We start from the raw sequence: 17,970 nt of genomic DNA, 5'->3' as shown, positions 1-17,970 counted from the left end.
TGGAAAGGAAACAGACTGGTTAGGTAAGACTGGCATAAAATTGTAAGAGATAATAGGGTCCTCAGTTTTTTTTTAATTTGCCTCTTCCCATTATATCAGGCTAAGAATTAAGGTACTTAAGCCTTCCTAAGCTTCGGACGAATATAAAAGCCGTCTAAGGCCCAGCTGCAACAACTCCTTTGGTTGCCACTGATAGAAACTCACCTCAAACTGACTTAAGCAGAAAGGAAAATGTATCGGCTGGCATAGCTGATAAGCCCAGGAGAACGCTGGCTCCCAGTACGTTGGGTCAAGACCGTGATGACACGTGGAGTCTGTCTCTCTGTCCAAGTCCTAGGTCTGCTTTCCTTTCTGTTGGCTTTCTTTTTGGACGTTGTGACAAGATGTTTATCAGCAGCCCTAGTGTGGCGACACCAGTAGAAAGAGATCCTATTTCTACATAATCCTCTTAGCTCTCATTGGCCTGACTTAGGTCATGTGTCCATCCTTAAACCCACCAATCTCTGGCTCAGAGCAATGAATCTCATTTGTGGCCCCTGGAGCCATCTCGCCTCTCTGTTGTGGCCACTTGTGTTACACTCATCTACAGAAAGATGGAGCCTCAGCAAGACTCCCACCCCACAACTGAATCAGATAATCAGGGCTCGTGCTCATTTGTCTGATCTGTTTGTCCCGCCCAGCACTGTCACAGTGGAGTAAGGAGCCTTAGACCACCATTAAAACGTTGTAACAGGGATCCCTGGGTGGCTCAGCGGTTTAGCACCTGCCTTTGACCCAGGGCTCGATCCTGGAGTCCCGGGATCAAGTCCTGCATCGGGCTCCCTGCATGGAGCCTGCTTCTCCCTCTGCCTGTGTCTCTGCCTCTCTCTCTCTCTCTCTCTCTCTCTCTCTCTCTATATATATATATATATATATATATATATATATGAATAAATAAATAAAATCTTTAAAAAAAAACGTTGTTACATAGGATTTCGATCTTTCATTCTGTTAATGTGATGAATGTGATGAATGACGTTGATTGCTTTGTGGATGTTGAACCATCCCTGCATCCCTGAAATAAATCTCACTTGATTGTGGTGTATGATCCTTATATTATTGGATTCAGTTTGTATTGTTGAGGGTTTGGGCATCTATGTTCAAGATACCAACTGTAATTTTCTTTCTGTGTAGTATCCTTATCTGACTTTGATGTCAGGGTAACACTGGCCTGGCAAAATGTGTTTGAAAGCTTTCCTCCTCTCTGTTTTTAGGTCTGTTGATATTTGCTTCCTCTATCTTGTGCTCCCACTTGGGGGTATAAATGTAGAAATTACTAAATCTTCTTGCTGGACTCATCCCTTTATCATTATGTAATACCCTATGTGTCTTTTATTACAGTCTTTGTTTTAAAGTCTTTTCACCTGATATAAGTATAGCTACACTTACGCTTCTTGTTTCCTTTTGCGTGGAGTATCTTTCTCCATCACCTCGCTTTTGGTCTGTCTGTCCTTACTTCTGAAGTGAGTCTCTGTAGGTAGAATGTAGATGGATCTTGCATTTTTATCCATTCAACTGCTCTATGTCTTTTGATTGATGAATTTAGTCCACTTGCATTTAAAATAGTTGTTGATAAGCATATATTTTTGCCATTTTGTTTATTGTTTTCTGGCTGTTTTTGTAGTTCCTCTCTCCTTCTTTTTCTGTCTCTTTTTTTGCAGTTGGATGGCTTTCTCTAGTCTCATAGTTAGATTATTTTTTCAATTTCTTTTGTATATTTAAGTTTTTTCCTTGTGGTTACCATGAGGGTCACATGAATATGCTATATAAATAGCAGTCTGTTTTAAGTTAATAGCAACTTAATTTAAAACACGTTCCAAATTTTTACCTTTTTATTTCCTTCTTCATCCCCATATTTTATATATAAATGGTTATGAATGGTAGCTAGAGTCCTGGTGTTGATCACTTTATAGCATATACACATGTGAATTAAAAAGCCATACACCTGAAATTTATATAATAATAACTTACTTTTAAAAGTTGTTATAGGAGGGCTTTGGGAGCATGAGTTCCACCACGATGGTAGGATGAAGGGAATGGTTCATGCTGTTTTCCCCAGAAAAGAAAAGCCCCGCTGTGGTATACCTCAAAAAATGTGCCGGCACTCACTGCATTAACAGTCTTTTTTGTGCTTTTGATGGAACACACTCTTCATTAAATGTCTGAAAGTTGAATTTTTGTGATCTTCAGAAGAAGTAAAAGCTTTCTAGATTTTATCATTTTGACAGGTGAAGCACATCAGCTACAATCAACAATTTTTTAGTATGTTAGTCTCACCCTACAACTTTAGAAGCAGGTCTTCCTTCTATTCAAATTAATTTATTGGAGTCCTAATGTCACTTTACTAAACAAAGATTCTGGCAATGTCTATGATATGCTATAAAATTCTTATATAAAGTAGTAGTTTTGGAGGCAAAAAACACTGGTCTAGCCGCCAATACTTCAAAGAAATTCCTTTATGCTATATTTATGTATTCTTTGTGTCCAAAAAATTAAGGAGCAATTAAAGAAGTATATTCCTTGTATCTCTAATTACATCATATTTTACATACAAAGAGGTCAATTAATAGATATTTACTACAACGATTTTTGTACAACATAGTACAAAGAAGAAAACATATTTCAAAAGAATCCCAGAGGTGTGACACTCATCACAGATCTTTGTTGGCCTGAGTCTCTGTGTTCCATAGCAGCAGTGATTTAAGATTCCAGGGCATTAGGAGTTATAAACTCTTTTTTTTTTTTTTAAGAAATATAAAACCCCTTTATTAACAGGTTTTACATTTACAGTTTATTAGCTAATCAACATCAACTTGCAAAAAGAAGCACCAAATACAAACCTCTATGGTAGGTTTTGTGTAAAGTACAATGGTTCATTGGACTTGAAAAGTCATCGGTGGTTACTTGGACTGAACTACTAGTTTCTGTAACGAACAGCATTCGCTCTGCAGTTACGGAGCCGTCGGCAAGGCCTCTGTGGAACCTGGTCCAGGTACGACTCTTTCTCAAGTTTCTCAATTGTTATAGGAAAGAGGGAATCTGCATGGGGAAGGTGCTGATAAATCCACGCAAGCATAAAGAATGACCAGACAGAAATTACAATGGAAAATGAGAGTCAAAGTCTAGAAAAGATTTGGCAATGCTTTTGATGTTTACATCATTAGCCCTTGAGATTATATTTTCATTATCGAAAAGTGTTCATGAATGGCCATTGAGCTTATGGTCCTATTCAGATTTGCTTCAACACCTAATGGGCCTTTGAATCGTGTTTGTTTATTCAAAGTGTTTGATGAGCTTGAGTAAAAAAACACACACAAAAACACAAATAAAACAATCAATCACAAACTAAAGAGTTCATGACCATTGATGAAAGGCTTTGGGCTCTATTTAAAGGTTGTGGTGTAGCCTAAATATTATCCAACTTCTTACACCTATATGTCTTTTAAAGGGAAAAATAATTGTTCAGTAAAGTGACATTAGGACTCCAATAAATTAATTTTAAAAACTTCATTCAGAAATTTTCAGAACTCAAATTACCCATATTTTAAAGCTAATGATGACCAGCCAAGGGCATACTCTTGGAATCCATTAGGTATTTATTTTTCTACTTCAACATAAATGTATGCCATGCATTCCTGTTGGCTAAAAACTTGAACACAAATTGCCCAGGGAAATATCTCCCATTTTTGTGCTCCAATTAAAATCCATCCATCTAAAAAAAATAAAATAAAATAAATGAAATAAAAAATAAAATAGAAAGTAAAATCCATCCATCTCATAATTTCACTGCTGCCACAAAAGGAAGTTTGTGTGTGACATTTTCCCCACTGCATCTGTCAAGAGCTTCTCTCTGTTTATTGAAACTCTGGAGAGTTTATTGAAATCCTGCTCCTGCCCTTTCTGTCCTTTTTACTTTGGCACCATGGGTACAGAACATACTAGAACCATGACCCCCAGACCTCCCTAGGATCCTGGAGTACTCGAGTTGCTAGATGGGTTCAGCAGTAATGGAAGCTCCAAGCAGAGCAAAATCACAGGGCCAGGGCTCCACAGGTAAAGTTCGTAGTTCATAAAGCCATTGTCCAAGCACAATCTCATTTTGGCTCAGAGGATATGGGATAGATTGGTTTCTTTTGTGTGTGTTTCTCTATACGTGGGATATATACAATCTGATAAAATCTAGAGAGAAAATTTTGCCTAGTGGGATTTCTTTTAAATTGTGTTTGCTGGGAGGTGTGCCAGACTGAAGCCATTTCTTCCACAGTGGATTCAGCGCAGGCAGCAGCAAGCTGACCTTTCCCACCCTTTTCATTCATACGGTTCTAAGGAGAGGACCCACTTTTGTTCCCGGTGCTCATTCAGCCCTCCAGCCTCTCTGCGGAGCCTACCAATTAGTGTTCATAATTGTGGCCAGAGTTTAAGGCCTGGACATGGGAACACAACTGAGAGGATGGATTCATTTCAGGAGCTAGACTCCTAAGAAGGCCTCTGATAGAACACGGACGAGGCAATCGCACAAGGCTGTGTGACAGCCCACGGGAGTTAGAGCTTTGAGTTTGGAAACTTTCTCGGTCAAAGCCTTTTCATGTTATATCAAACAATTCATTCAATTTACTTCAAATTTTATTTGTTGCAATCGGAATAGAATAACAAGGCCAGGAACTTGTTGATGAAATTTCAACAACTGATTCGTTTTCCTAAAAATACAGACATTTAAAATTCTTTCCTGAATCAGGGTAAAAACTCTGGGACGCTCATAACCCATTCCATTTGTTCTCACCCCACCATGAAGATGTGTTTAGTAAGAATAGCTACGAAGCAATAGTCTTTTAAAGATGGTGAGTTTAAGGCACCATAAGTTGAAGTGATTTGCTTTTAGGTTAGGTGAGCAGTAGGATCGCTAGGACTAGAAGGCTCAGGGGGCAGCAAGCAAGGTAGAGTCATCAGGTGTGTGGGCTTTAGCACCAGCCTTGTCGGGTGCTGGCTGGCTTTGGGCAACCTACTTAACTTCTCAGTGCTTCGATTTCCCTTTCCAAAACAGAACTAATAGGAATTTCTAACTTAACAGTTTTCTTTAAAAAAAAAAAAAAAAAAAGATTGTATTTATTTATTTATCCACGAGAGACACAGAGAGAGAGGCAGAGACCCAGGCAGAGGGAGAAGCAGGCTCCCTGCGCGGAGCCCGATGCGGGACTTGATCCCAGGACCCCGGGGTCACGACCTGGAGCAAAGGCAGCGCTCAGGTGCCCACTTACCAGTTTTCTATGAGGACTAGAGGCGCTAATATATGCCACATCCCTAGGACAATACCCGATGCGTGCTGTAGAAGAGTTTATTAGACAGAAAATGTAGTGGGATGGTTAAAAACCTGTTTTGCTCCCTAGTATCTACTTACATGATCCTAAAAAATACTTCTTTGAAACTCATCTGCACAACATTCCTGGCATGTTGGGTAAGTACTGGAGACTCAGGGTAGGGTCTGGCTGCTTGTCAGATGCACTGTGTGGAGCTGTGACTTGCAAAGCCCGTTGCATAGTTATCCGTAGGCACCCCCAGAACTTACTGTAATTACAACAGACGTTTCGTCGCCTGGCGTTGATGAGTATCATTTCATCTTTTGATCAGTATTTTTGCTTCTAAAGATGGATTTGTATTTTTGAAATTTCAATTCAAAAGGAAAATACGCTCTTCATTTATTCAGCACATATATTACGTAGATGTGACAATTATAGAGCTATAAAGAAGCACGCATACATGTTTAATGTGCAAATTACATGTGAGCAGCAACTCTCAGGGGCCCAGACCTCCAGTTTCAAAACTCATAATGGAAACCAATGAAATATTTATGTGAGGAAGGCACAGACATCACATTTACGTATGTCTGCTGTACCATGTATAGGCAGTTCACACACACCTATTCATATATCTACATATATAAAACATGACACTCCTGCCTCATTTGTACTGTACAATGACAAATAGTCCTTCAAATGGAGCAGCACCTGAGAAAAATTGTGGAATTACTAGGTCATACTTGAAGAGTATAATCAGGCTCTGAGTCATAAATCTAAGTTCCAGTTGCATTTATCCTTATCTTCCTACCTCATTTCCATAGATGTGGTTCTGTTGGGTAATTACAACGGTATTATTGAAACACCATAAAGAGGGTTCAGAAGTGGATGGGGGCACGTCCATACGTGTCTAACCAGGAACCCTCCCATGCCACCGCAGGCCGCCAGCAGCCCTCCTTGCAATGACAGGTGGGAATGGTGGGAACCTCAGCGCGCTCTGGGCCTCTTCCTCGGAGTCCGGGGGAAGGGAGGACAGCCTCGTATGCAATTGAGGCTGAGAACGTATTGCCTTGTTCTCATGTTTCCCCTGAAGAGACGAGTAGAAGAGGAATATACAGCCTTTCCCCACTTCCTTCCTTACTAACTCATGCAAGAAATGACTTGTCTGATTGGTGAGTATTGAAGGATGTGTGGGTTGGGCTGGCCCCTTCTGGGCTCTCTAGAGGAGCCAGCCTGGCCATGTGACTCTTGCATTCCGGTCTGTTCCTCATTATGTAATAAGCCAAGCAGACAGGGGTTTTTTGCAGGAGGAGGTTCAACCTCTGGGGAAGGTGGGGCCTGGGATTGTTAACAATCTCTTTGGCCACAGATTAAAGCTAGAGTTGCAAATCAGTAATGCAGCTCACATTTTAATCTTCATCTGTTTATCTCTGTTTCTTCATTCTACATAGTTTGGACTCAGCAATCTCAGTTTGGATCCTTAAAATGCCCAACATTGCAGAATGAGTTAGGATCAGGAAAGTTGCACATTTGCTGCCTTCTTTATCACCACCACCACCACCACCACCACCACCACCCCACCAATATTTCTGTCACATAGCACGTCTGATTAAGGTTTCTTGGGTTAAGCAGTGAAGGGAATGTAGTAAAAATATTGGAATCCCAGGAAACAGAAGACAACTGACTCATAGTGGGAAATAGATAATTTGGGCCATGTCTCTGAGTGATGCCTTTAGCTTGGAGGAACTTGATCAAAATACACTCATGGAAATATCTGTAAGATTTTGAGGAAACCACCCTTTTGGGAGCCTAATAAAAATCCATAACACACACACACACAATCCATAACACTGATGCCCACGGAAAGACTCTTCCAAGTAAATCAGAGATCTATCACACCTTACAGGGAAGCAGTGAGGTTCACATGATTGCAACAGCAAGGGGACCCCCGGGTGGCTCAGTGGTTTAGCGCCTGCCTTCAGCCGGGGACATGGTCCTGGGGTCCCGGGATCGACCCCCACGTCAGGCTTCCTGCATGGAGCCTGCTTCTCCCTCTGCCTGTGTCTCTGCCTCTCTCTCTCTCTCTGTGTGTCTCTCATGAGTGAATAAATAAAGTCTTTAAAAAAAAACCTCAGCAACAATGACAAGGTCATACTCTGAGATAAAGACAGGAGAAGCAGTTGCCAATTAAAGTAATCGGGTTGCAGAGAGCAGCATTAAGTAGAAGGAGGACAATTTGAACAACTTCTGGGAACCAGCCAAAGGATGGGAGAGAACTTGGAAGCTACTTCTGTTAGCATTAGGAGTCTTAGCCACGTCCTTTGTGTCTTTTTCCTTCTACTGGGGTAGCCTGAGGGAAAAGAGTGATAGGTGTAGCCTGTATGGTACCTCTTCTCTGAAGACGGTCTCCCAATGAACCACACCTCCCCGTACTCATGCCTGTGTGTACCCTCTGCTCTTGACTTCTATCGGTTATCACAGAACCAACAGAATGCACTCCATGGCTTCCAATGAGGCTAGGTGAGAAGAAGCCTTGCAGCCTTTACCTTGATCTCTTTGGAATGTTCTCTCTAGGGAAAAACAGGTACCATATGAGGCCTTCGACTACTCTGAGACTTTCGGGCCATAATGAAGTCCAAGCTAACCACAGGGAAGGGCTCTGTAGAAGATAGCCCAGGTGGCACCCAGCTATTCAAGCCATCTCAGCCCACGTACCAGACATGAGAGAAAAATACCCTTGGACGTCCAGTTGAGTCCTCAGATAACTTCAGTTCCAGCCAACATCTAACTTCAACTGCATGAGAGACCCCAAATCAGAATCACCCAGCTGAGCCCAGTAAATGCACAGAATTTAAAAAGATAAGAATAAATTATTTTAAATCATATTTTTTTTTAAGATTTATTTATTTGTTTATTTTGGAGAGAGCGCATGAGAGCATGAGCCAGCGGGGAGAGGCAGAGGAGGAGGGAGAGAGAATCCTCAAGCAGACTCCCTGCTGATTGCAGAGTTCAACATGGGGCTCAATCCCAAGGACTCTTTGATCATGACTTGCGCCGAAATCAAGAGTCAGCTGCTTAATCGACTGAGCCACCCAGGCACCTCAAGAATAAATTATTTTAAAATCATTGATTGTTTGGGCAGTCATCTACAGCAGCAGATAATTGAAACAGCCTTCACAACATTGGGTATGAAATTGTTTGCAGTAATATCCTTACACTGCTATAGCCAGGGAAGAAACCAGATAGGATTGCAATACAGTTAGCATCTATGTTTTTACCCAACGGGGGTGTCCATTTTCAGTTTGGATTCCAGTCATGAAGCTGCTCTTCCCTTGAAAAGGAGCAAAAGGAAAGAAACCAAAAAACCCATCACTCCCATCTGTTGGCCCGAAAACAAAGGACCTTCATTACTGACTGGCAAATAGAGAAATTCTTTGGAAAGCATTTACAGGGAAGCATTACAGGAAATATTTGGAAGGTATTTACAGGGAATCTACATCTTAAAAAAAAAAAAAAAAGAAAGAAAGAGGAAATACAAATGCTTAAATCCAATACATAAAATGAATTTGGCACTATCGCAGAGAGAAACTGATAAAAACCCCGCAAAAAGTAGAAAAGCTTTGACATAAGAGTACCCTCTCACACACCACACTGGGACAGAAAGCAAAGACGAGAAAGACACAGCGCATAACACTCAGCTCAAGATCTTAAGGTTTGGAACCACAGATCTGGGTTTGAATGTTGTTGCAACCTCTTACCAGTAGTGTGATCTTGGTCCAGTAATTAACTTCCCTGGGTTTATTTTATTTTATTTTATTTTACTTCCCTGAGTTTATAGTGGGTAATCTTAGTACCTAATATAAAACCATAAATGAGTATTAAGTGACATGACAAATACAAAATGCTTACGACCATCTCTAGAATATAGTAGGGCCTTAATATAAAGTAGCAATTGCATTATTCTTGAATGACTTGAGTCATTTTTTGTATTTTTTACTTGAATTACATAATACCTTATTCATCTAATTAAGGTTTTGTTTTGTTTTGTTTTTACCAATTTCTTATTGAGGGAAAAACTAGAAGTTCACATCTCACTTTCTAGACTGTTGTATGAACTTGTAAGTATAATCATTAATGCTAGTAAAATAGAAAACACCTGAAGTTTCAATTACTTAATATAACAGTTTATTTCTTGTTCATTCAGTACCCAAAATGGACACTTCTTGTTGGCAAAACTCTTTCCCAAGTGGTGAGTCAGGGACCCGTGTCTGTTCCACTTTGTTTTTTTGCCATCTTCAACATACGACTTCAACATGCACTATATCCATGTAGATTGAACCAGGCAGGGGAAAGCTAGAGAGTATTATTCCATATGGAAGTCTTCTAGGAACCAGGCTTGGAAGTAGCCTATGTCACTTCCACTCTCATTTTATTGACTAAGAATTAGACATATGGCCAGACCTAATCGCAAGGGAGTTAGCAGTCCGGCTAAGAGTCCAGGGAATTTGACAATCAGGTAGCGATGTCTGGGGCATAGAGTATAGAAACAAAATGACAAGCATATAATATGAACCCCCCAAAAGTATCATATATTCTATGGCAAAATGTATATAACCTTTGCCCTGGTGGGTGTTCTTCTAATCCTAATCATTTTATTTCCGGTGTAAAGAATCCTCTAGATTAAGATGTAGATGTGTAGTCCTTAGCCAACTATCATTATCAAGATTCTGGTGCCCAAAGTCAGGGAGAGAGAGAGAGAGAGGAGAGAGAGAGAGAGAAAGTGACACTTTTTAACAGATGGTTACTTTTTTATCTTAAAGATTGTTTATCTGACAGAGAAAGAGAGACAGAACACAAGCGGGAGGAGTAGCAGAAGGAGAGGGAGAAGTGACCCTGATGTGGGGACTCAATCCCAGGACCCCAGGACTATGACCCAAGCCAGGACCCAGGATTATGACCGTAACCAACTGAGCCACCCAGGTGCCCCTAGATGGTTGCTTTAATGAGTTTTATTTGTGTTCAGGTGTCCTATATATTTTATGAATACCCAAGTTAAGGGACCACCTAAGTTTTCATGCAAAAATATTCAAACCACATTTTTCTATGCATTTCATCCATTAATATATTTCCTAAGAAACTAATTTATTGAAATTGAGATGCCATGTATATTTGAGTAGACCATTCATTCATTCATTCATTCATTCCCTTTCACACATCCAGAGACATGGAAGACATAAGAGAGAGACTAGAGGACACATTGATTTTAAACTGGTCACAGAAACATCTATGAAGACAAAGGAAACAAAAGCAAAAATGAACTATTGTGACTTAATCAGGATAAAAAGCTTTTGCATAGCAAAGGAAACAGTCAACAAAGCTACAAGACAACCTACAGAATGGGAGGAGATATTTGATGTATCAGATAAAGGGCTAGTATCCAAGATCTATAAAGAACTTATTAAACTCAACAGCAGAGAAACAATCCAATCATGAAATGGGCAGAAGACATGAACAGACATTTCACCAAAGAAGACATAGACATGGCCAACAAGCACATGGGAACATGCACATGGGGACATGCTCCGCATCACTGGCCATCAGGCAAACACAAATCAAAACCACAATGAGATCCCACCTCACACCAGTGAGAATGGGGAACATTAACAAGGGAGGAAAGCACAAATGTTGGAGAGGATGTGGAGCAAAGGGAACCGTCTTGCACTGTTGGTGGGAATGTTAACTGGTGCAGCCACTCTGGAAAACTGTGTGGAGGTTCCTCAAAGAGTTAAAAATAGATCTGCCCTATGCCCCAGCAATTGCACTGCTGGGGATTTACCCCAAAGATACAGATGCAGGGAAACGCCGGGACAACTGCACCCCGATGTTTATAGCAGCAATGTCCACAATAGCCAAACTGTGGAAGGAGCCTCGGTGTCCATCGAAAGATGATTGATAGAGAAGCTGTGGTCTGTGTATACAGTGGGATATTCCTCAGCCATTAGAAACGACGGATCCCACCATGTGCTTCAACGTGGATGAACTGGAGGGCATGATGCTGAGTGAAGTAAGTCAATCGGTGAGGGACAGTCATCATATGGTTCCACTCATACGGGGAATATAAGAAATAGTGAGAGAGATTATAAGGGAAAGGAGGGGAACTGAGTGGGAAAAATTAGAGAGGGAGACAAACCATGAGAGACTCCTGACTCTGGGAAACGAACAAGGGGTGGTGGAAGGGGAGGAGGGCAGGGGGACGGGGTTACCGGGTGACGGGCACTGAGGAGGGCACTTGATGGGATGAGCACTGGGTGTTATCCTAGATGTTGGCAAATCGAACTTCAAATAAACAAACAAACAAACAAACTGGCCAGGGAGCTGCAGGTTAGACAGCCTGGAACACTTGGAGAACAAGTTTTGGAAAATATAAGCTGGAAGAGCCAGATGTAAACATGATGACCACACTTTCGAGGTCAAAATATCAGAACATGTGGTCTGACAATTTCTTTTTATTGATTTATGAATTTGTTCATATGAAACTTCACAAAATTGTATTGAATTTGATGTTTCACTGACTACACAGTGCAGTGACTTTCCGTTTAAAACTTGGGGTCTTCTGTCTAAAGACACTCAGGCACACTTGAGGCTCTTTCACTCCATTTCTGTCTCCTTAAGGGTGGGCTAAAACCTCGAGATACAACCAGTCGTACCCTCAAGATGTACGTCACCGTGTCCCGGCATGACGAGGGGGCTGGTCTTTGTGGGCCTCCCTTGAGCTGGTCATTTCACTCTTCAGCTCACTGCCTCAGTAATTTTAGGATTCCAATGACCTTCTTCTCTTGGCTTCTGGGTCCAGCAAGGTCATTTTGCATTTTCCACCCAACACTGCGCCTCTCAGAGTCAGCTGGTTCGTGTCCCCTTCACGGTTACTGTGCCATTCATGCAGCGCGGAGGGCTTGCTAATGTCCAGGCTATATCCTAGGAAGCCAAGTATCGGTTCCTCTGCTCTGAGATTCAACTCTTGCCCAATTTATTTGGAGTTTCTCTCTCTCAGCCAACTACCTCCACTCTACACTTCAGGAATTGTCCTGGGACACTGGGCTCCTTCTCAAAGACAATCCATGGCAAACCTTAGTCATAGCTACTCGGCTTCTTTCCCACCACTAGCAGGAAAAAAAAAAAAAGTACTTCCTATTCTCTTTGTGAAGAGACTGTTTTTACCATCGTGGTGCCTTCTTTGCCACTCTGGTTTTCATGTAGGCTTTTCTCTCTCTCTCAAACTTGGCTCTTGATATTAAAAATAAGGTTTTAGAATTAAAAACAATTTATACGCACACAAAAAGCCACTTCTGTCTCTCTGACTCTGTTTCACTCCACTCGAAAGTGCTTTGGCTTTCAGACTACTGCCTCTGTTGTATTTTTTAAAAGGATTTTTAAAAGCTTAAAGCCAGGAATTTCATTAATTGGTTTCTGTGTCACTCTAATCTGGAGAAGAGTACATACAGAGTGTCCTTACTGCTGCTTGGATGATGCAGAAAGGGCAGGGGTAAGTGAAAAATTTTTTCAAATACGTGATTTAATATAAAAATATTTTTCTGTTGCAGAATTATAAAATAGTAATTCATTTAGATAGGCTACTTTTGTTGAAAAGAATGAAATAACATGAAATCGGAACTCTCCTGGGAAATCACAATTGTATGGTTGCTATAAATGGCATTGTACATATGTAAATATTGAGGCAATTCACTGTGTGCAAAAGACTACTAGGGGTCAGAGAAAGCTATGTGGTTAGCCACCTGGCTCCTGGCAGCATGTAATCGTGCCAATGGACAGATGGGCCTTTGTGCTCTCTTTAAGTTCTGTCAAGTGTCGTGTTTGCAAGTCTTAAGTATCATCCTGCTGATATTGAATCAATGGTTTTTAGTTCTCAGAAGAATCATCCAGAGAGCTTGTTTAAAAATGCATTTTGTTAAAATAGTACAGACTCCTGAACTTTCTCTATAGATTGAGTAAACCAAAGGTTGGATTCACTAAGTGATTTTCGCAGACATCCAAATAATCCCAATTCAGGAGGTCCTCACACCACACACAACTTGAGAAACATCATCTCAGATCAATATCTCAGATATTGAATCAACGGTTTTTAGTTCTCAGAAGAATCATCCAGAGAGCTTGTTTAAAAATGCATTTTGTTAAAATAGTACAGACTTCTGAACTTTCTCTATAGATTGAGTAAACCAAAGGTTGGATTCACTAAGCGATTTTCGCAGACACCCAAATAATCCCAATTCAGGAGGTCCTCACACCACACACAACTTGAGAAACATCATCTCAGATCAGGGAAGGGAAATGCCTATTTACTCAGCTGCCTCGTTGCATACTCAGCAATCCCCTCATTCAGCATCAGCAACCAGCACCCACACATGGATGGCAATGATTCCATGGCTTACCGGGGTTCACTTGGAGAGCCTACCTGCTGGGGCAGGCGGGTGCCACCCACACTCTTCCATGCAGAATCAGCATCTCAACGCCACCTGTGATCCAAAGAATTGCTGGGCATGTTGGCCATCTGGACACAAACACACACAGCAGGTAGTGAAAGGATTGCCAACTAAATTGTCTATATAGCAGCAAGCTTTTGTTCAGCATTTGGCCAGCTTCTGTGCTTTGACAGTGAGTTCTCATTTTTGAAGATCTGATTTTTTTCTCTATAGGGAAATATTGTCTCTTAATTCTCTGCTTAATTAATTAGCTGTTATATGTGAAATATTCTTGTTGCTACCAAGATACCCTGAAAATTATATTGGATTAATTTGAATAGAAGGTATGATAGGAAGATTACATTTGTCTTCATGATAAATGCAGAACAGTAAAGGGATGGGTGATTTATTATTGCTAATATTTGTTGCTATCATTGTTGCTGTATTGCTGCTAGCATTTCTTAAAGGGTCAAAATTCACATGCTCATTTCTGAACATGTATAAAAACATGAAACATGTATTTTTCTTCCCATTTTATAATATCGATAATTCCCAAGACATTCAGAGGGTTTTTTTTATTCCATTCTAAAGGTGTTACATTTACAAACATTCATCTAGGTAGAACAGATAGTGTTTAAGTGCATCTGCTGACTCAAATTGGTTGTAATAACTGGGACTAGGAGAGCTTGTGGGTAATATATTGGACTGGAACACAAAAGAAAATCTTACAGAGCTTTGTGAAAATAAATAGTGCTTATTTTAAAGTGCCATACTGAGAGGGGAATTATTTACTATCACAAATTACAAGATGTGAGATAAAACAAAATGGGAAAATGCAGGGAGCCTATCTGACTTCCTAGCAGTAAGACTTATTCAATAGTGAGATATGTTCTGCCAAGAAAAAAAAAAATCCATACCAGTGAGGCATTAAAAATCAGCCTGGACAATGCACTAGAAAATGCATCGTGAAAGCCTTCCCAAAGGAGGAATTAACGGACTGACTAAGCTTAATACACCTTCAGGGTTCCATCACATTCACCCCATTTCCGCATTTTAGGACCTAATGTTCCAAGGTAAATCATTTCTTTTCATACATATGTCAGCATAGGAAACTATTAAATCCAGAAACCTGCAAAAACTAATTATAAAGTTGCTATCATACCTGTGAGGGTGATAGAAAACATCCCAGCAATTTAGGTTCAATAGGGAACCCGCAATGAATCACTGGTCTTCACCACTGTTAGACTCTACCTCACTTCCCTCCACCTTCTCCCTCCAGCTTTCCATAGCTTGGTCCATAATTTCGTTCAGCCTTGTCTCAGTCCTTAGGCTAATTCGAATAGCCTACCCTCTCACTCCTTCCCCCACTCCCAACCTTATGGGACTTAATATTTAGTCCATGATTAGGCTAGAGCTCTAGAGACTCAGTGACTACTGTTGTACCCATTGGTTCCTCGTCCACAATCCTGGATCCTTGCTCACTTTTATTGCCGTAAGTAAACAACCATGATCATGTGGATCTTATGGCCAAGTTCCAAATAATAACAACTACCTTGGCCTACACTTCCCACCATCATCACCACAGGCCCTATGGCCTTGTACTTATGGGCTAAGGTGTTAATCCCTCTCTACAGTTTTCCAAGCCCCCCCCCCTTTTTTAAATTTTAGTTAGTTAACATACAATGCAATATTGGTTCCAGAATTAGAATTCAGTGATTCATCACTGATATATAACCATCAGTGCTCATCATAACAAGTCCAAGGCCCTTCTTAAAAGACAATGTCTGGAAAAAAAAAAAAAAAGACAATGTGTGTTTCTTTGAAAGAATACAACCTTACTGCAAGTCTGAGAGTCTACTAGGAACATTTACAGACATCTAGGTCCAAGTTTATCCAAATAAGTACGATCTTAGTGCTCCTTGGTGTCAGATATGTTTATCCAATCCTTTTAATCCAAGTCTTTTCAGATTTAGGCCCTTTTCTGTTTTACTACTCAATAAATCTGTCTTTTCCCAGTTTCATTTTGTGAATAAATCCTGAAGAAATAGTGGCTCTATCAAGTTCTAATGGACTCATCAAGATCTCAGGTACACTTTGTCCAAGGTCTTTTACACCATCGGATCCTACCCTATCTCTAATCTTGTTACAAGATTTGATTCTGTTCTAACTCTGTGTTCATCTCTTTCTCTGATTCTCCTTTTAATTATCCTCTCTGTTATCTGCTCATTTGGAGGCCCAGAATCCACCTGTCTTTCCCAGGCATCCAATCTCCTCTTAATGTAGAGTATGGCTGCCAAAATAGCATATGTAAGCACAGAAATTTCCAAACATGGAGTATGAGATGTGTCACATGCAAACTAGAGGAAGCCACTCCCATAATTCAAAAAATTAATGTAGGCCTTAAAAGTCTAGTATGGACATGAGCTTACTATAATTGGATTTGTCTCAAATGTACGTGCTCATGAAGAAAAAAATGCAAGGGGCCATTTACTATAGTGGTGAAATTAACCAGAATCCTAATGTGCAAAACTGTTGGGGATGAGGGAAAATAAATGCTTTCCTTTATGATTAACGGCAATGGAAAGCAGTATACATCTGGGGGCAAGTAATTTGGCAATATCTGTTGAAATCTAAAAGGCACATACCTCTAACCCCAACAATCTCACTTTAACAAATAGTTATTGAGAGCCTCAACTATGTTATAAACTAAGAAAATCATATTGAACAAAATAGCTCCTGACCTTCATGGAATGAGTATTTATGAAGCAGACAGAAAAATTAATCAAATCACCAAAGAGATTAATGTTACTAAACTACACCGTGATGTATGCTACATACGTGGGGAACCTGATCATGTCTGCAGGGTTGGGAAAGGCCTCCTCGAGGAAATGAGATCAAAGAATGAGTAGGAGTACGCTTGGAAAAAGAAAGGACTATGGAAGTTAACGGGTTAAAAGGACGGAAAACATTCCAAATAGAGAGAACATCACATCCAAGCATTTCTTCCATCTGTTCATTTCTCACCACCTCCACCCCTACTACCCTACTCCAACAGCTAAGCTCATTCCCATATTAGGGTTTTTGCATCCCCGTTTGCCTGAAATACTCTTCCCCATGATCTCTGTATGTTGGCTATCTTTTCATTCAAATCCCAACGATAAGAGAGGCCTCTTCAAGGAGGCTTCCCTGCTCACCCAAAAAGGTGGAGCCAGTTAGTAATTCTCTCTTACAGCGTGAGAGTATAAAATAACAATGAACAATGATCATTATCTGATGTTTGTCTTGTTTATTTTTGTATTTGACTGTTTGTATGTCTTTTCTCTTTCTACTTCTCTAGACTATAAGCTTGATTAGAAGAACCCCTTCCTGTCTTTCCCATTGATAAAACCCCAGAGTCTTGAAGTAAACAAAGACATTCTGCCCATGAAGGGGCAGGAGAGAACATTGGAGGAATTGTAAAAGGCTGGTGTGGCTGAAAGGCAAGTGAGGAGGGAAAGTCAGTCTGATGGAAACTTGATTAGAGCAGGGCAAGAATAGGCAGCTGAACTCAATTAGGAAGATTTTGTGATGATGAGAGATGGTAGTAGCATGAATTAAGTGGGTGGCAGTAGAGAGGGAGAAGTGGATGGATTGAAGAAGTATTTAGAAGGGAAAATCATGTTTGGTGATAAATTGCATAAGAGTAATTATTTCTACTGTGCAGCCATTTGGATGGCAGTACCATTCACTAAGAAAATACTGGCGTAGACTGGGTTTGATAGAATTATGAGTTTAGCTTCAGATTAAATGAGCTTGTGGCAGTAGAATTTATGCATCTTGGGTCATGACGAAAGGAATAGAGTAGAAAAATAAATCAAAAGTAATCTAAAAAGTAACAAATGTGTTGCAATTTACATGGTTCTAGAACATAGGTCTAAGATGAAGATATAAATATAGATGCCATTCCAGTATACACGGTGAGTAAAGTCCTGGTCATTGATGAGCTCGTCTAATGATGGAATATAGTATGAGGAGAGAAGGGTATCTAGGCTGCATTGGAGGAGGTTGCACCGAGGAGAATGTGGGAGCAAACTACATTGAGAAGGACCCACAAAGAGATAGGAGGAAAAGCACAGAGACTTCCGACGAACAGGGATGGTCAAAAATGTGCAAAGGAAAAGAAC

The sequence above is a fragment of the Vulpes vulpes genome, chromosome 5 (assembly GCF_048418805.1).
Source record: "Vulpes vulpes isolate BD-2025 chromosome 5, VulVul3, whole genome shotgun sequence".
In the NCBI taxonomy this organism is placed as follows: Eukaryota; Metazoa; Chordata; class Mammalia; order Carnivora; family Canidae; genus Vulpes; species Vulpes vulpes.
Note: the sequence above shows the minus strand (reverse complement) of the source record.